Source organism: Sciurus carolinensis, chromosome 2 (assembly GCF_902686445.1).
Source record: "Sciurus carolinensis chromosome 2, mSciCar1.2, whole genome shotgun sequence".
Lineage (NCBI taxonomy): Eukaryota > Metazoa > Chordata > Mammalia > Rodentia > Sciuridae > Sciurus > Sciurus carolinensis.
The window spans coordinates 24,736,855-24,756,185 of NC_062214.1; the positions used below are offsets into that span (position 1 = coordinate 24,736,855).

Consider the following 19,331-nt stretch of genomic DNA (forward strand, 5'->3'; position numbering starts at 1 on the left):
GGCCTCACGGCACATTACCACTGAGCCCACCCAAGCCAGCCCCCCGCATTCCCTTGAAAAAAAAAATACCACCTGTGGTTAATACGTGTGACAAAAAATTTGCCATGTAGGGCTGGGGCTGGGGCTCAGCAGGAGAGCGCTTGCCTGGCACTGGGTTCCATTCTTGGGACCACAAAAAAATAAACAAATGTAAAAAAGGTTGCCATGTAAGTATATGATTAAGTATATGATTCAGTGGCACTGGGTATATTCACAATGTTGTACAGCCGTCACTATCTGGTTCCAAATTTTTCTTATCACTTCACATAGAAACTCTGCACCTATTCAGCAGTGACTATCCCTTTCTCCCTTCCCCCAATCCCTGATGGCCTCGATTCTGTTCTCTGTCTCTGTGAATTCCAGATGCCTCACACGAATGGAATCATACAGTATCTGCCCTTTTGTCTGGCAGCTTTCCCTTGGCATGATGTTCATGAGTTTGGTCCATATCACAGTATGTGAGAAGTCCATTCCTTTTCATGGCCGGATAATATTCCACTCTGCAGGCACTGTTTTGTTATCCACTCATCTGTCGTCGATGGATATTCACTTCCTGGCCATTATCTTTTGGACCAAGTGGAAGACATGAGGTACAAAAGTGGGATCCTATTTCTTATCTCTCCAAGCCCTTCCCCCTGTTTCTTTTCTCATGAACTTTCTCCACCTACCTCCTGCTCAGAAGGACCACAAGAAAACAATCAGACCCAAAGGAGGAGCTGAGCAACAGATGACAACAAGTGCCTGTCTCTTAGTCAAATGGCACCTGATTCATAGGCTTCTTGCCTCAGGAACCCGTGGCACTGACTTAGAGAGCCAGGCTTAAGGCCCTGAGAGCTGTGATGGTTTCTTCCTTCCCTCTGTACCCCAGGCCAGGTGACAGCTTGGGAGAAACAGGACAGAAGTGTTGCCTGTCTCCTGCTGTGGCTCAGCGTGTGTGACCTTGGATGGTCTCTTAAAGAATCAGATCTTCCGATGTGTTTCCTTAAAGAATAATCCCCAGGGAACAGAAATAGAATGTAGAACTTATAAACCAGTGGAAAAAATAAAACTTGGTCAGTCCAGAAAGAGTTAATGAAATGGGGGAATAAAAGAAGAAACCACCAAAAAGAGGGATAATAAATAGAAAACATAAACTAACAGAAACAAGAATGACCGTCAGTACATCACAATAAACGTATATGGGTTAAATTCCATTCACATGGAGTCAAAAAGGCCCGGACTGTCTTAAATGGCAAGATCCAACCATATGATACTTACAAAATACATTTTTAATGGCACAGAAACTGGAAAATAAAATAAAGAACGAGCTGTGCTATCAATGTCAAACGAGCTAGTGCTGGAGGCAAAAAGCACTGAATTGGGCAAAGTGGACGATTTGCTAGTGACCGGGGCACGGCCTCCCAGGAAGAGCGCAGGGGTCTGCCCTTGGCGAGACGGGCGTGCTGGCCGGGTGGGAAGCCCTGTGGGGAGCAGCCCTCGGCACCTCCCAACCGTGGCTGCTGCTTGCAGTTTGGGTTAGGGTGTGCAGGCGCCACCTCCTTAGACCAAGCTCTTTGACTCTGCCTGTGTCCACTCTCTGCTGATGCACACGGAGCGGCTGGGGAGGGGGGGTCTGCTGCCTCCGCCACTTGGGCTTAGGTCCCCTCCTCTGCCCACTGGGCTCCCCTGTTCTCAGTGCCCTGCTGCCTCTGCCCTTCTCCAGCCCTCACCACTGCCTCCCTCGTCCCTGCTCCACTGCCTGCCCCCTCAGACACCCTCAGCTGACCTCTGGGATGAGCCCGCCTGCCCCCAGGAGGCCGAGCCGAGGGGCCCCCCACGCTGGCCCCAGAGCACAGGCAAGCTTGAAGTGCCTCCGCCACCCTTCTAAGATCTGAGAATCTGTAGCCCCAGCCTTTTCCTGTCTCACTGAATCTCTGGCACCGCAGAAGGTTTGTGCTGTGGCAAAGAAAAACAAGAAGCAGCTGACCTACTGACCTTGACCCCAGCTGCTATTGGGATTTCACTGGTCAGAGCATGCTCCTGGGAGGGGTCCCAGTGGGGGACACGCACCCGGGAGCCACAGTCGGCTCTGTCTTGTGCCCCTCAGGCCCTCTACCAGAGACCCAGGGTGGCTCGTCCACAGAAGTGGTGTGTTTTCTTTTTTGTTTATTCGTATGCATTTTTATTTTTATCTGTAGAATTCACTTTTTTTAAAAATCGTATCAAAACAGCAGACCCCGTGCCAGCCTCCCCTCTTCTGTTTCTAACCCACCAAGAAGGTTCCTTTCCTTTCTTATCTCTCGTGCGTCTCTTCTGGCATTTACCACCTATTTCTCCGTAATGGGCACATCCTTCTGGTTCTTGATTTTTCAATTCGGACTTTTGTTGTTTAATTTCTTCCTGCCTCTCCCAAACACGCTGTTTCTTTTCTTGGTCCCTCCACAGATCTACACCTCGCTACTTGGATAAATCACCATTCATTATTTATATTACCAGGACCGTGTGTGTATTATTCATAGCTGACCCAATTAGCATACCGTGATTACATTTCTTTTCTTTTGATTCCCCAGAGTTAGCCGTTGCCTCTCTTTTCCCATCCTTCCCCTTTATCTTTGATCTTGCTTATGCTGTGTGTGTTTTGTTATTTTTATTTTTATAGGCTCAGAGTTACCCATTATTTTTCTTTGATGGCTTCTGCATTTGACTCTCAAAAGGGTTAAGTCCACTCCACCTGCAAGCTTCCTTCTCATGGCTTCAAGTTTTCTTCCATTTCTGTGATAGATCTTTATTGAGAACAGTTCTAGACGTACAGAAAAATGGAGAAGACGGCTCCCCGCTTGCCCCGGAGGCCCAGCGCACCCGGAGCAGGTGCCTTTCCTGTCGGCGACATCTCGCCTCCCAGGATAGTTTGTTACCACTCACGAGCCAACATGGATACATTATTGCCAACCAAAGTCCACTGAGATTTCCTTGGTTTTCACCCAACAGTCTCTGGGATCCAGGACTGGGGCCAGGAGACTCTATAAAGGCGCCTCTGGGCCGTGACAGTGTCTCACTTTCCTTGTTGTGATGACTGTGATAGTTCTGAGGAGAAGGTGTCGAGTGCTCTTAGGATCTGGGCCTCCTGATGCTTTTCTCAATACCGAGCGCAGGGGCATTAAGAGCTGCCCTCGGTGGCCCGTGCCCTCTCCCAGGCCCTATGGCGGCAACATGCTATCACGGTGACTTAGGACGCGGAATTGGCCTTGATCCCCTCTGGCTGAGGAGTTGTCAGGCTGTCACTGAGCTGCTCGTCTTCCTTCCCTCCGTGCTGGACACTTTGGAGGAAACCACCGTGGGCAGCAGAGCCCCTGAGCGCGGCAGCCACGTTTCTGAGGAGGCCCGCGGCAAGGCTGACCTTCCCGTGCCTGGGCGATGGTCCCCTCCACCTTCCTGTCGGCGGCGTTTATCTCTCAGCATGGACCCCTGCCCTTTGTTTTGCATTTTGGGTTCTATTTTATTGTTCCAGTTATCCCAGTTTCGACCACTGGGCCGGCCAGTCGGCTCCTGGGTCCCCGAATCCCCCCCAGGTTGGCGCTCCTGTTTGGTGGCGCTGTTTCGGCACCCGCCCCTTCCCCCATGCTTCCTGGCACTTTAAGGTGCTGCAGGCCCCTCTCACCTAGTCCTGCCCACTTGCCTGGAATCAGCCCTTTCTCCAAGGAGCGCTGATCCCGTTTATTGTAGAATCATATTAACAGACAAGATCCAGGTGCCCACCGAGCTTGTTATTGGGGTGTCCTTTCTCTTAGGCCCTCTCAGTTAACAGCCAAAAAACCAGACGTGTCGTGTTTTTGTTTTCACTCTTTATATTTGATCTTTGATCCATTGGGAAAGTATCCTGGATGTTCCGAGGTGAGGCTCCTGCTTACCCCTTTTGTCTCAGCATGTCTAGTTAAATAACCTACTTGGCGGCTGGGTGTGGCGCAGTGGCCGAGTGCTGGCCCAGCGTGCGGGCGGCCCTGGGTTGGTCCCCAGCGTGGCAAACAGTAATGACGACGGCGATAGACTCTCCCCACCGACTGGAGATGCCACACTTGTAACTGGCCACGTTTCTGTGTGCAGCCGTCCTTCCTTCTGTCCACTGTCCTCTGGCTGTTCTGGCCCAGCAGCGCTGCACTGTTTTGGACCATGTTTTAGTGTCTAGTAGGAATGGCTCCCTTCATGTGGCCTTTTTTAAAGTTTTACTGACTTGAAACTTTGAAAGAAAAAAACAAACATTGCTTCTTCCATGCCTAGGAAGCACCCGTCCCTCCTCCGTGGCAAATACTCCCGCGGAGGCCCGGCCTGCCTGGCCGCCAGGTAAGCCAAGGTGCTTTTTACCCCAAGCCTGGGCATTCACCCCACGTGTGCAGTGGACTGTGAGCTCGGGGAACCCCGGGGCTATAAACGTGAACAGCCCGGCGTCCCTATCCTCCTGAAGATGGGGTCAAGCAAATAGGGTATTTCTAAACTCAAGAGGAGACATTTTCTTGGAAACCTTTTTCTAGAAAGGACAGCGAAAGGCCCGAGCCGGTGGCTCACACCTGTAATTGGGTGGCCAGGGCAGGAAGATGAGAAGCTCAAGGCCAACTAGAAACGGCCAGGGCTGTGGCAGAGCGCCCCTGGGCTCAGCCCCACCACGGACTGTGGAACATCCTCGGCTGCTTCCTGGACACTCGCTGCACCGCCAGAGACTCGGAGGAGACGGGCCTCGCTGCCGTGCTGCTCCGGCAGCCTGGGTTCAGAGACGTCTGCGCCTCTCCTCTCTCCTGCTTCCCTGGAGCACTGTGGGAAAGGAGCAGAAGCCAGCCCACATCCTGTCTCCAGACCGGTCCCGATGGGCAGTAGATCCCGGACCCGAAGGGCTCATGGTGCCTGCAGCTCCTCACGCCCCTCCACCCCCACCACGCGAGGATGCGAGGTGGCCTTTTAACTTCATTATCCAGGAGAACCGCACGCAGGGCCCATAATTTACTGGTGCAGGCAGGAGCGGAGATCTGCAGGCGGGGCCAGCCTGGGAAGCTTTATCTGCATCCAGGGAAAAGCTGGGCTGGAGGTCAGGAGCTGCTACCTGGGCCGGCGTACATCAGGGGAGCAGCTCTGTCTTCCCTGGGCTCTGACCGTAAACTGCCCCTGCAAGGGACAAGAGAGACCCAACAGGAAAGGAGGCGTCCTTCCCGGGCTGGGCCAGGAAGGAGTGGCTGGAAACATCCAGATGGCCACTGAACTGCTGGCCGACCTTGTGACCCACCCCACCCCCATCCCTGGGCCCAGCCTGACCAAGGTCTAGAGAGGATTTGTTGTCTGTGGCCAAGTCCCGTATTTTATGTTTCGTACACTAGGTATCTTTGCACCCTCCTCTTGGTGGTAAATGCTCTCAACTCAGCGCTCGGGGCCTCTTCCATCCAGAGCCAGCAGGCTGTCTGGGGAGGGCGCAGTAGTAATCGTGGCCTGTCCACGTGGGGCCCAGACAGGCCTCCCCCGGCAAGGAGAAGCCCGAGCCCTGACTCACGCGGTGGGCTGCAGGCGGGCGCGGGGGCTTTGTAACCAGACCTGGAGGGTGCGGGGGGCTGCCGAGGCTCCAGGCTGATGTCTGGAGATCAATTAGAGATAATGGCTTCGGCTGGACTCGGGACCATGGCCGGCTCCTTCCTGTTGTGGCTGTGTTTGCCTCGCTGACGGCTCCTTTCCCCTTTAGGGTGGAGGGCAGTGTCCCACTGTGAATTCGTGCCTCCTGTTTACCTGGTTGCCGGCCCTGGGCGGGTGGCAGCGCCCAGATTGGGGTGGGTCAAGGACCCAAGTAGGAGCGCCCTTCAGACCCCAGCCTCCCTGCGACTGGGCGTCGTACAGTCGTAGAAACATCCCCTCCTTCGTTCACCCAGAAATCTTTTTTTTTTGGTACCAAGGATGCTTAACCACTGAGCCACACCCCAGCCCTGTTTTGTATTTGGTTTAGAGACAGGTCTCACTGAGTGGCTTAGCGCCTAAGTTGCTGAGGCTGGCTTTGAACTGGCCATCTTCCTGTCTCAGTCTCCTGAGCCGCGGGGATTACAGGCGTGCACCATGACACTTGACTCAAAAATAATTTTTTAGGTTCCTACTTTGTGCTGGGGACACAGTAGTGAAGGAAACAGCTAACACGGCCACCCCTGGACACTCAGGGGCTGTGGAGGCAAGAAAAGTCAATAAGGAAACATGCAGAAGTAAGAAGTTTGCGGGGGAGAATTAAAGTTGGGTAAGACAGGAGACAGGGCTTCCGAGTCAGAGGGCCTCTCTGAAGAGGAGGCATGTGAGCCAAAACTGGACGGGAGGGCCAGCCTCTGCACATGCCAAACAGTCTCCAGGCCCAGGAGAAGCATGTGTAAAGGCCCTGAGGTGGGACGGGGGTGAGGGGAGACGTGCTGGGATCGGAGAGCAGTCGGCAGGAGTGGGCTCCCGGTCAGTACCCGGCCCTGCCACCTACCCCTCCACCCTCCCGTTCCCCTGGCACAGGGCCAGGAGAGGCCCACGCTTGGGTGAGGGCGCCGTGGAGAGTTGGGGAGCCGTCACAGCCCCGCCCTGCTGCGAGCAGCGTCCTCAACAGAGATGAGTACAGAGCCCGGCCTCGCTAGCCCATGGGTGTCTGGAGTATTCTAAGTGCCTCGATTACAAGCAAGACAGAAGGAGAAGGTGCCCGTTAGCTGGGCTGTGTCCCTGGCGGAGGAGGTGCCCCGCACACCTGGAAACCTTCCCTCCTGCAGAGTCCACAGCGAAGGAACTACACGCTCACCTCCCCCAGCACCACTGTCCACCCAGCAGGTGCCCGGACACAGCACCACGTCCTCTTGCAGGAGCTGACACACTAGAGAAAAGGCCGCATGGAAGCGTGTGGGGTCCCTGCTAATCAGTCCATCTGCAGAGAAGAGCACTATGATCAGTCAGAGATGATTTTGACTATGAGTACAAAACCCCAGCTGACCAGAGAACAAAATATGAAGTTATTTCACTTCTGAAACGAGAGGAGCAGAGGAGCTTATTTTGATGCTAACACCTGCAGTGTTATCTTGGTGACTCTGTGATGTTGATCTTTCCCTCATGGTTACAAATCAGCTGCTATTGCTCCGACCATCTTACCACATTCAAGATGAGAAGAAGGTGGGGAGGGGTGACACTTAGTTCAGCAAAGCAAAAGCTTTCCCACAAAGTTGACAGCAGACTTTTGTTGACATCTCACTGACCAAAACAAGGTCACGTTCTGCCCCCACCCCTAGCTATAAGGGAGGCTGGAAAAGAAGGAATTTTATTTTTTATTATTTTATTTTTCTCCCCTCTGGGCTGAGGAAGACGAGGGAGAACCTCAGTTCTGGGTATTGGTTCAGCTCTCTTCTGCCATAGCCCGGGTGCCATCCGCTGGACCTGACAATGCTTTTGGGTGTTAACATGCCAAGGTCTTGGGCAGGGAAAGGGGAAAGCAAGGGAAGGAGACAGAAGGAACGGGAGGCAGGAGAGCAGGAGCCGCGCTGCTCGGGCCTCGGGCCTCGGGTCCTCGTGGGGCAGGCAGCTCCCCACCACCGGGACGGAGGCTCCACCCAGAGGACTTGAGCACCGAGGCATGAAGTCTCGTATTGGTGGGAAAGAGACCCTCGCCCCTCCCTGAACGCTGGGATGGGGAGGGGGAGAAAGGCAGAAGAAAGCAACTGCAGGTGGGCGGGCCAGGCTGCCAGACCCCTGCGCTGGCCTCCCCAGGCGGGCCTGGGTCTGCTCACTCCTGCACCCCACTCCTGCGCACGAGCAGGCCCTGGATGGCGGGCCGGGACTGTAGCACCAGTGACGCTTCCCTCGGCCCCAGTGCTCCGTACCCACCAGCCCCAGGCCAGCCCTCTTGGGGCCTCCCCCCACCGCAGCCTTCAAAAGCAAGGCCCTGGTGGTATCCACCCACTTTAGAGATGAGAAAACCAAGGCTTGGAGCAGTTACGTCATCTCCCTGAGGTCACGCAGGACGTGTCCCCAGTGCCCTGCTCCTCGGCTCCACCCCCACCCTGGATGCTGACCCCCAGGCACACGGATCCAGCACCTGTGAGGTCCCCGTGCAGTAGCTCTGACCCGACTCCCAGCTGGGGCCTCCAGCTGCAGCCTCCTCGTGTGGGCCTCCCCGGCCCTGCCTCCTTCACAGGGCGCAGCCAGAGGCCCTCCTGGTTCCTGGGCCTCACTCCAGTGGGTCCCCTTTCTGCTCTGCTGGAGGTCAGTGACGCGCAGCGCCATGTGGGTGGTCTGACTCGGGGCCACCCTAGCAGGGCCTGCCAGGCACCCGCACGGCCGGCTCCTAGCCCTGTGACGGTGGCCTGTCCCCCTGGACTCGCAACACCAGTTCCCTCACCATGGGGTGACTGGGTGAGTCACGTAATCTTCTCCGAGAGCCCTCCGTGTGCACAGTGGCATTAATATCAACCTCGTTCTTTGCTGATTACATAAGATAGCATCACATACCACCCTGCACCGTGCCTGGCTAGGGTGGGTCACAGGGCTTGGTTACAGTGAGCCCCAGGCCACTTGGCCTTGGTGACTGGCCTGGCTGTTTATTTTCCCCCATTTCTAGAATTTTATTGAGCACACATTTTCTGCATTAACACGGAGAACACTTACCGTAAGGTAGGCAGCTCAGTAAAGCTTCCCAGACTGACCCCATCTCAGGTGAATGCTGCCCAGATCAAGAAACAAAAGCTTGTCTGCACCCCAAAGACCCCTTGTGCCCTTTCCAGTCACTGGCCCAAGCAAAGGTGACCCCCAGCCTGACTTCTAATAGCATAGGTTGGTTTCGCCGGTTCTAGAACTTTCTGGAAGCGAGCTTGCACAGTGTGTGCTCTTTCACACACACGCAGGCTCGTGAGGGTGCTGGAGTTGTGGGCGGCTGCTGCTCCTCATCGCCGAGCAGGTTCCACACTCTGTAGTCCGTCCTCCCTGGGTGGACAAAGGGCAGCTTCCGTGGTGGAGGGCGCTGCTAGGCGGCCCTAGGGTGTGTTCTGCGGGGTCGCCTGTCCTCACTTCGTTGTGCCCGCACCCAGGAGGGGGAGCGCTGGGTCATGGCTGAGTCTGTACAGAGGTGCTGGAAAGAAGGCAGCCAGGCCGGGGCCACTGAGGCGGGCCCGCGGGGGCGTCACGAGCGAGGCCTCAGGGCTGTGGGCAGGCTCGGTCAGAGCGTGGCAGGGGACTGTGCCCTCCGCCAGGGAATGGGCAGGAGGCTGAGTTCAGAGGCAAGGACAGCCCCTGGGTGACCAGCAAGGACCTGCCAAGGCGGGTGTCAGCGTGGCGCTCTGAGCTCAGAGGGGCCCGGCTGTGGAGAGGGCAGGCCTCATTCTGCTCGCGTGGTGCCCGCGGGCCCTCCAACACCCAGTGTCCGGGTCACCTCCTCAGGGGAGCCTTCCTGGCTCCGCCAAGTCATCCTCACACCCTGGGTACTCCCTTCTGAGCCAGCCATTGTCCAGTGCAAAGAGCAGTGGGCTCCCATGCCAGCGTCGGATCCGAAACCTCAGGTCACTTGTTATCTCCCTGTCCCTGCTGGCTGGCAGGTTCCCCAGGGTGGTCCTGTGGCCACATCCTGCACATACACATCCGTGGAAGGACTGCCCACCCAGCCGCGTGCATGGTCAGAGGCACTGAGGGGCCACACGTGGGTGAGTGGGGGACAAAGATGGCGAGTCCATCACAGCAGACATCCCAGAGAGGAGCCGAGGGCTAAGGACTGAGCAAGGCCTGGGAAGCCAGCCCCGAGGGCCGTGGCTCTGCCGGCAGCTGGGCACACTTGGAGGTTCTGGGTAGGAGAGTGAGAGGACCAGAGGTGAGCTGGCCGCCTTTGGAAGCCAGACCTTCCTGAGAAGGAGAACCATGGAAGTGTGATTTTGACTTTTTGTTGTGGCCTTCAGGAGTGTGGCCTTCAGAAAATCGGGCTCTTTTAGTTATATCCACAGTGGGAAGTTTCTCTAGATGGAGGGGTGAGGACACAGTGTTGGACTGTCTCTCCTAGATGTCACTGAAGGTGTTGAACCAACCATGAACTTGGCCGGCTCGAAGAACCCCAGAGAAGCGCGCTCCCTGCCCAGGCCCCTGCCCTCTGCGGTTCAGAGTAGAGCCATCAGTTTCGCTTTCTGGAACTTTCTCCCCAGCCCCAGCTCTCAGGGGAGGCCTCCCTCCTTCTCCGGGTCCTGCTGCACCTAGAGCGTCTGGTGTAACTGTCTCCACTGTGGTGTGGGAGGGGAGAGTTCATGGAGAGAGACAGGTGCTAGCCTGACCAGATGTGAGCAGGTATTCTGAAGCGACCAGAGTGGGACAGAGCAATAGAACGGAAGAGACACGGTCCCAAAATAATGGGAAATTAGCGTATGGTGAAGATGGCATTCCTAATAATGACGACTTCTCCAAAAGAACTGTGTCGAGGACCGGGGTATAGCTCACAGAAGACACTTGCCCGGCATGAGTGAAGCTCTGGGTTCAATTCCCAGCAGCACGAAAGAAAAAACAGTCATTAAAAAATAAACAACCCCCACTTCACTACTCGGAGGAAGATGAATTACAGATGGAATAAAGATCTTGTATGACAAAGATATACATGTTCCAAAAGAAAATATGGATGAGCCAGGTGTGGTGGCACACATCTGTTATCCCAGCAGATGTGAGAGGCTGAGGCAGGAGGATCACGAGTTTGAGGCCAGCATGGAAAACTTAGTGAGACCCTGCTTCAAAATTTAAAAGAAAAGGTGGAGATGTTACTTGGTGACTCAGTGGTAGAGAACCCTCTGGGACCAATGATAAAAGGAAAGATCTAGAATCAAACCATCAAAAGTGGAACAGGAATGAACTTTGTTTTGACCTGCAATTCTAAAACCCAAACGGGAAAAACAAAAACAAAAACAAAAAACAAATTTAACCAGGTGATATAGAATTGTAATATTCCCATATGGAGAATTCTTATCACCAACAAAATAAAAAGACAACAGGAGGAAAATATATTTGAAAATATATGATAAAAGATTTTTTTTGTCTTCAAAGAGATCTTACCAAAATAATTACCAACAATTCAAGTAGAGAAATGGGCAACCAATATAAACAAGTTTTTCTGAAGAACAAGAAGCGCAAGTGGTCAGTAAATGGGCACAGGCACGGCCGCGCTCCCAGGGAGGCAAGGGAAGAGGACGCTGTCCCGCCTCGCAGATGCGACTGCTGAGACCAAGCGGGTAGAGCGTGGCCTGAGAGGAGACCTCCCGGCCACTGCTGGCGTCCTGGACAGGTGCCGCATTCGGACTGGGGCGTGATGGCGATTGGGGGGATTGGGACACTTACGACCCTGATAAGGAGGAGCAGGAAAGCTGCCATTTCTCAAGTGCCATTTCCCTCTGGGGAAAAGACGGAGCTTGTGTGTGTGGCCAGCCTCTGAAGTCGCACACCCTGGCTCCCATAGCCCGGTCACCATGACTGGACGAGAGGGGGTGCCTGCAGGTGAGGATCCCTGGGGTCATCTCGCAGGCTGGCCGCCCCGGTTTCTAGTTTCGAAGGGAAGAATTTGGTAGCATTTGCTGGGTTGAACGTACCCTCTCGTGACCCACCTGTGGATGAGGAAATGAGGCTTAGAGCAGCCGAACGGTGGTGCCCAGTTGCTGTCCTAGTGCCAGAGCCAGAACCCAAACCCCATCTCATTTGGCGAGACCCTTTCTTTTCCTTTTTCTCTTCTTCCTTTTTTGGTGTGTTTTTTGTTTGTTTGTTCTTCTGAGACTTGAACCCAAGTCCTGACCCTCGCTAGGTACTGCTCTGCCACCGAGCCACTTCCCGGCCCTTGGCTTCAGCCTGTTCTCCTCACTGGCCTCCTGCGCTGCTCCTGCTCCCTTTTAACCCCCACCCTGTGACCTAAGAACAGGAGTCAGAGTGCGTCCTCGCCACGCTCCCGGAGTTCACCATGTGGCCCCCAGGCCGGGCCGCCCTTGCCCCCTGCTTAGATCCCCAGTCTCCCCAGCTCACCTTGCTCCAGCAATGCCGTCCACTGGCCGCTTCAGCCACCTGGGGCCAGGGCACAGGTGGGCTTCCCCTGGGAGGGAACTTCCCCCATCACCCAGCCCTCGCTCCACCTGTCCTGTCCCCACTTCGGCTCTGATCTCCTGGACCGACCAGGACTCACACATTGCATTCAGCTGTTATTTCCCTTCCGTCTCATGATTTAGAGCAGTCAGATTAGTGACAGTGAACATTCTGAAGAGTCCAGGACCCTGGCATCGTGGAGTCTCTCTTTGTGAGTGTCTGGTTGTCTCCTCATGATCAGATTCAGACTAAGTATATTGGGGCAGAATGTGACCTGGAGAAGCCGCCAACATGGGCGGTGCTGTTTTCTGTCATGTCCCTTCAGGAGTGGCCCCATCCTGTCGGATGGCCCCACTTTGGGGCCAGCTGATTTGATTGCTTGGTCGGGAGGTGTCTGCTCAGTCACTCCATTAGGCAGGTACGGTTTCCTCTGTGTCATTAATGGGTAATTCTTAGTGACTGGGGGCAAATGGCTCTAAGATGTTTTGAGATGCTTGAGGGTGTCTGCTCTTGTCGCACCAAGGCTGTTATTCCTGGTGGCAGCAAGCCTCAGGGTTCCCCTGGCCAGGTCCCCACTTGTGCTTATAAGAGGCTGCCTGAAGGCCTGAGCATGTGCCACGCATCTGTTTACAGAAAGCACCCACTGTCTGCAGAGCCTGGAGGTGGAGGAGGGCAGTGTCCCCCTTCCACAGACAAGAGCAGCTGTCCTTGCCAGGGGCTCCGCCCAGACTGGGGCCAGAAGAAGGGACACATACTGGGAGAATTAGTGGTCAAGAAACTAGGTCACCCAATTCCTTGTGGGGACCCATGCTGTGGCCACTTTAAGGAGAGAGGCGCAGGATGCTGGAAACAACCAACCCCAGGTCACTCGGCAGTGGCAGCTCGTTCAGGGTGGGGTCTGGGAGGCTGCTCTGGGCTGTGGCCACGCAACCCACCTCATCACAGGGCTGCCAAGCAGCCGGCTCCTCCAGGGCTCCCAGCTGCCGTCAGTGGGTGAAGCAGGGCTGGGGCTGTTTTATCTCAGGGATGGTAAATGAGTTCGCATTTTATGCTGAGAGAAAATCACCGCTCTGCCCTCCTGGGCGGCACTAGCTCTCTTTTATTAATCGGAGAAGAGGCGGGTTATCTGGGTTCCATTCCACCTTTGAACTTCAGTTGGATTTGGCTTTATATTTCAAGCCCAGATGTCCACCATTGCTGTGAAATAGTGACTCAGGCCAGGAGAAGTCAAAGGTCTATGGAAATATGGGGAAGAGACAGGAAATCCTGAGTCTGAATGATCTGGTTTTCAGAGTGTGGAAGGACAATTCCCATGTTGGAAACACCCACGTTTCCCTGGATGAACTGAACAGAGTTCTGGCCACTAATTCATTCTAAAAATCATTACTGGGCACCCACATGTGTGGGTGTTGACTTAGTGAAACCTCCAGACTCCCACACCCCAGAGAATGAGAAGTAAAGATCTAATGGAGGAAACAAAAGTCAGTTGCTTCAAGAACATGTTTTGATTTCATGAATAAAAGGTGCCAATGAGTAACATGCTTAAACCCTATTTTAAAAAGAAAGCATTGGGTTTATATTGGCAGAAAAATATTTAGTATGTGCAGAATGAAGACTGTGTGCCCTTAATTTGAAGTGTTGTCTTTTTATTTTTCCAATGGGTGAATACTGAGCTGGAAACCTGTGGTGTTGTACTTCCAGCTCAGACCTGTAGAGGGAGCCTTGTCGAGAGTGTTCACAATGCAAAGCTTTCAGAGGAAGAAAGAAAAAGGCTTTTTGCAGAAAAAAAGTTGGAGGGTTAAAGGCAGTCTGTTTCAAAATTGCCAACAATCGCGGTGGCTGTCTCATTTTCTCTTCTCTGCTGGTTCCACTGTGAATGAGTTGTAGCGTAAAGAAGTCTATAGAAATTACCTTTCATCTTCGGATGCGACCAGAGGAACCAGGAGGTGGGATTATTATTATCTTTTTTTTTTTGGTGGTGGTGGCGGTGGTGGAGCATTTCCCCCACAGAATTCCATGAGCGTATCTCTGTCCCCCTTAAAACAGTAGCCTTATCCCAGCCTAATCCATTGCAATGGATGTTTGGATTTGGGAGGTGGGTGCGGCTGCCCCTGACCCATTTTCTCAGACGGGGTCTAATTCTGCTGTTTGGGGACTATCGTGTTACGTTTCAGACAGAATCTGAGGTGGCTCGGAGGTCCAGGTACCTCATTCCCCACCCAGTGACACCCCATCCCAACCGTCTTCTCCTGCACCCGAGGAGAAGGTCTGTTTGCCAGGAGGACTGCATCTCTGATCCGCGTGGGTCTTCCGTCTCCTGCGGTACTGAGTCTCCGCGGACAGTGCGCGCCCAGAGCTGGGATGGAGCAGCATTCCTGATATTATCCTATGACTTTACAACTGCGCACCGTAAGGAGCCGGCAGTGTGGTCTGGTGGAGCACAATGACCCGCCGAGTGGGGCGGGCGACGGCGGAGGGAGCCGGGAGGGAGCGGGCGGCGGGCGCTCTAGATCTCCGAAATGTTTGGGTCGAACAGGTGAGCGCAGCCTGGACACTTAGGCGCCTACGGGGTGACAGGGAGGAGGGGAGCTGGGGCGGTGTAAACTAAGTGGTGGGAAAGAGACAAAGGAAGAGTGAAGAGGCGAGATGGTGCGGAATAGAGGGAGGGCGAGGGGAGGGGAGGAGAGGAGAGGGGGCGGCCGGTGGGTAGCGCGGCAAGGAGCTCGAGCTTGAACTTGATCAAGAAAAGGGGGGCCTTGAGGTGGGGGGTGGGGACCCGACAGAGAGCCGGCCACGTGCCTGGCTTTTCCAGGCCAGGGTCTCGCTCCGACCTGCTGGGGCCGAGTCCCCAGGCCCGGCAGCCCCGCCCAAGGAGGACCAGCGTCCCCCTCCCCCCGGAACCGAGAGACGCGTGGGGGTCTAGGGCTGTCCGAAGGCCCCGGGGCACCGAGAGTTCCCGACGATGCCTGAGTCACTTTCTTTGGGCCAAGTCTCCCTCTCCTGGCCTGGACGCAGACAGACTGCCGGTGCCCGCCCCCGCCCCCAGCCCTGGGACCCGAAGGCCTCCGGGAGCTAGGGGCAGGCACAGACCCCCAGCCTTCTTTCCCCAGCCCGGCCCCCCGCACGGATCTTCCTCTAAGCTCTTCTCCCTTAAGAGCGCTCTCCCCCCACAGAGCGCACGGCGGCGCGGCCAGCGCGCCCTCATCCCCCCACTACCTGGCCCAGCGCCCCCTCCTTCTTCCTCTTCTCCCCCACCCTCCTTTCTCCTCTCCCCTCTCCCTGGGTGCCTCCTTCCCCTCCCTCCGCCTCCCTCAGTGCCCACTCCTCCCTCTCGCCCGCCCCTCCACCTCCTCCTCCTGCTGCTCCTCCTACTCCCCCTGCGTGCGTCCTCCCTGCGCTCCCCTCCCCCCGGCCCCCGCCCCGTGCCCGGTCCCGCCCCCCTCCCCCGCCTCCCCGTGCCCGGTGCCCCCTCCCCCTTCCTCCCTCCCGGCCGCGGCGCTGCCGCCGCCGCCGCCGCCGCCGCCGCTCGCCTGGGCCCTCCCCCTGGCCACCCCCGCCCCCGGGCCGGGCAGTGACGCGCCGCGGCGGTGCCAGCCCCTCTCCCCGGGCGGCCGCGGCGGCAGCAGCAGCAGCAGCAGCAGCAGCAGCTGGAGCTGTGGGGCTGTCACCGCCGCTTGCCCCGCTCACTCGCGGAGCTCGGACGCCGGTCTCCGCCTCGCCGCCCGCCCCAGGTACGGAGTCCGGCCGGGACCCGGCGATCGGGCCGTTTCCGGGCCCCGGGCCACCGCCCCCTCCTCCTGCCGCTGCCGCCGGCCGTTGAGCTGCGGTTAGGGGGGCGGGGGGTTAGGGGGGTTCTGGGGAGGGGGACTCAGGGGAAGCTTCCTGCGCCAGGGCTGAGGAGGGGGGTGCGGGCGAGCGGCTGCGCCCTGGGCGGAGTGGGCTGGGGCGGGGGGTGGCGGGTGAGTGTGACCGAGAGTGGGGGACCGTGAAGGCTGACTCTGGGGCCGCCGGGTGCCCGAGAGGTGTGCTTAGCTCCAAGTGCCGGGGGCTGCCGGGCGCACCCCACTCCCCGGCCGTGCGCGCCGCGGGTCCTGGGGGGCGGTGATTGTGTGCGCCGCGCCGCGGTATTGTGCCGCGGCCACACCGTTTGCAGCGAGCTGGGCACCGCGTCCCGGGGAGAAAGACGTTCGCTGGCGGCGGGGTGGGGGCCGGGCTCGGGTTGCCGCTGCCTCCGGGAGAAGGGAAGTGGACTGTTTGGGGATGTGAGGACGGGAAGCTTTGAGTGGCAGGGAGGGGCTCCCCGTCGCGGCGCGGGGAGTTAAGACGCGGTTTGCAGAGTTGAGCCCACTTTGGCAGGCCCTTGTCCCTCTCCAGGGGGATCTGGTGCCCCTCTCAGGTGCACCTTCCGTGCGGAAGCCGCAGGCATCGGCGGCCTTTGGCGCAGGGGCACACGGGGCTGGGGACAGCCGGCCGACTGGAGGGTGCGCGCAGGGTTAAGTTGGATTTACACCTCCGCCCGCTACTCTCTGTCCTCTACCTAGTCCTCAAGGGCCGGATACTTTGGCTGGAGGGGGGAAGGGAGAAGGGAGATCTTTTTTTCCCCCTAATTCCAGCCGCTTGGGTTCAGAAGTGACCCTACTCACTCCGAGCTGCGTTTGCCCCAGTCTGGCCGTCCTACCGGTCGCCCCTACCCGGCCGGACGTGCTTCCTGGGGGAAGTTCTCATTAAGCCTTGCTAATTAGCATTATTCCTAGAGAAAGGTTAAGGTTAGACCGTCCTTTTCCTTATCGAGAGCCCCCCGCTCCAGTCCCCAGTCTGTTCTCCCTCCCCCTCCCCAAGAGCACAAAAGCACAAAAAGAAAGTGTGAAGAGGCGCGGATCAATGGAGAAGCCACAAACCCATTAATTCAAATGGAACCTTTTTCCCCCTCTAAAACATTGATTTTTCTTTCTGTCTGCTCTGAGGGGAGATGAATAACCTCCTGATTTCACCTGAAATGGTGTTTGGACTCTGTGATTTCCTCCTCTTTCTGAGGATTGTGACCTGAAATAGATTCTCCCTTGAGATAAAGCCCTACTTATCCCAGAATCAGCTGGGACCCCCTCCCACCCGCCTGCCAGTCCCCCCACACACCCAAGTTGGAGGCCTGAGGAGAGGTTACTTCTCTGGAGGGAGCCTCTGGTGATGAGACCAGGTCCCCTGTCTTGACCCCTGTAACACGCTGGCTTCAGGGCTGTGAGTTGGTCTGGGGAAAAGGCCCATTTATGGCACAGGCCCCAGTGGGTAGTTTAACCCCCCGGGTAGTAAATTACCCCTTCATTGGAAAGCCATTAAAGCCTAAATGTGTCCTTGAATAATACCCAGCTCCTGTCTAATCCCACTGGGCTGGACTTGCTTAGAGCAGGAGTTTAAGGCAGCACCTCCTGCTCCCACTGCCCCGTGGCTGGGTGTCCCAACCCCATTCAGCACCTTCCTGCCAAGTGTTGGCAACAGAGCACCCCAGGATCTTCCTCCCAGCCCAGAAGGCTGACTTTGAGGAACTTCTCCCCTGGCCTTGGCCACCCTGGGGCAATAGGGAGCTGGGCCTCCTCTGAGTTGCTCAAGAACTTTTTTGTCTTTTCTGGGCCCTTTTCTTGGAAGGACAGTCCTGCAGGGGATTAGCTCAGAGTGATTCCCCGCAGCCTTCCTTTTGGCTGGAAGAATCCCGCCTGCTGCAGCTCATCTCTCCAGTGTCCCTTTTAAAGAGACCCCCATTAATGGCAGGGACTGGGGGTATCAATGAGGCCCTCATGGTGAGGAATGCTGGGAAAACAGCCAGTTGCCTTTGCTTAGGAACAAAAGCCCATTTTACCCTCCATACACTAGTGGGAAGGTGTGGGAAATGCTCCCTCGCAGCACCCAGGCGTCCATTACAGCAAGGACAACAGAGCATGCACATGTGTATGTGAGCACCGTGTGGCAGACACTGTGTGTGTGTGTGTGTGTGTGTATGTGTGTGTGTGTGCGGGCACGCAAGGCGCACACACGGTGGGGGGTGTGGAGAGAGGGAACCTAAAGTGTGGTGGGTGATCGGCTGCCCCAGCCCTCCCTGCTCCACACTTTCTAGAAGAGCTTGTGCTTGCATGGCTGGTGAGCAGAGGAGGCCAGTTAGTAGGAAGGAACAAAATTGTGCCGGAGTGTCCCTGGAAGGCTGGCCTCCTCCCCTGATGACCAGGTGGGCTTGGCATGAAGCAGCAACCTCAGGACCCCAGGGGCCTGGAGCTGACTCCGTCCACCCTCATCTTCTCCTGGTGCAGCCCCAGTGCAACAGGGACCCCAACCCTGGCTTCTGTGAATCTTAGGGATTTTCCCCTTCCATTATTAAGCCCTCTGATGAACTGAAGTGGCCGAGTCGGGGTCAAATATGGTTCAGTACCCTCTTGGCATGCCCAGCCGTGGTGTGCCACTGAGACATGGAGACCGGGGGCCAAATTATCCCTGGCCTGGCGGGGGCCTCAGGTGCCCAGCACTGGTTGGAGAAGCTGCACTTGGTGCCTACCCACTGGGGGTAGAGCTAGTGCTGGGGCAGCTGCCCAGAGCTTGGTGTTCCTTCCGGCCGCCCAACAAACCTGGGGCCGTACAGAGAGGGGTCTGTTTCCTGCCCGGCTCAGAAACATCCCCTACACATCCCTGCCCCCACCCTCCTCTGAAACACACACCCAGGGCTCCTGGTCAGGGCTTATGGCTTACAGTTGCACTGAATTCTCAGCAAATCCTCCTCCTTTTTCTCTCTCAAGTAAGTGGTAGAGATAGAGTTACAGCTCCGAGGAAAGGCCTGGAAAATATTGTGCCAGGCACGCCCCTGGATCCTGAGTCCTGGAGGATGCAAATGGCTCCACTTCAGAGGCACCAGGAGCCCAGTTCCAGAGAAATTGACCCCAGTTGTAAAATAATCAGGTTACTGATAGCACCTGCCCGTAGTTACAAGCCAGGGACACAGACCTGTTCCTCCGTTCCCCTCTGGTCTCCCGTGTTCTCCTCCGTGGCTGGGCAGTGGCTGCTGCCGCCTGCCTACAGAGGAGGAAGGGCCTCAGAGCTGGGTGGAGAGAAGCTGAACCTGCCCATGAATTCTGGACTGAAGATAAGAGCAGGGAGGGTTTGGTCAGCTCCTCTCTCTCTGCCCAGAGTCAGGGCTTCCAGGTTGGGGTGTGTCCTGGTGACCGACTAGTGCTACCTGCCAGCCCAGACAACTCAAGGGTTCTCTTTTCAGAAGG

The 19,331-nt window shown here is 56.4% G+C and overlaps 1 protein-coding gene across 4 annotated transcripts in view; it reads left to right on the forward strand.

Moving 5' to 3' along the window:
* Nol4l (nucleolar protein 4 like) overlaps positions 1-19,331 on the forward strand; it is a 107,100-nt gene that overhangs the window by 61,999 nt on the left and 25,770 nt on the right. The window contains exon 1 of one of the 4 annotated variants that reach the window (XM_047542570.1): positions 15,687-15,809. The exons of the other annotated variants lie outside the window; for them this stretch is intronic. The gene's annotated coding sequence lies outside the window, so the exon portion shown is untranslated. Of the gene's footprint in view, positions 1-15,686; positions 15,810-19,331 lie in introns of those variants that run through there. 4 annotated transcript variants of the gene reach the window in all.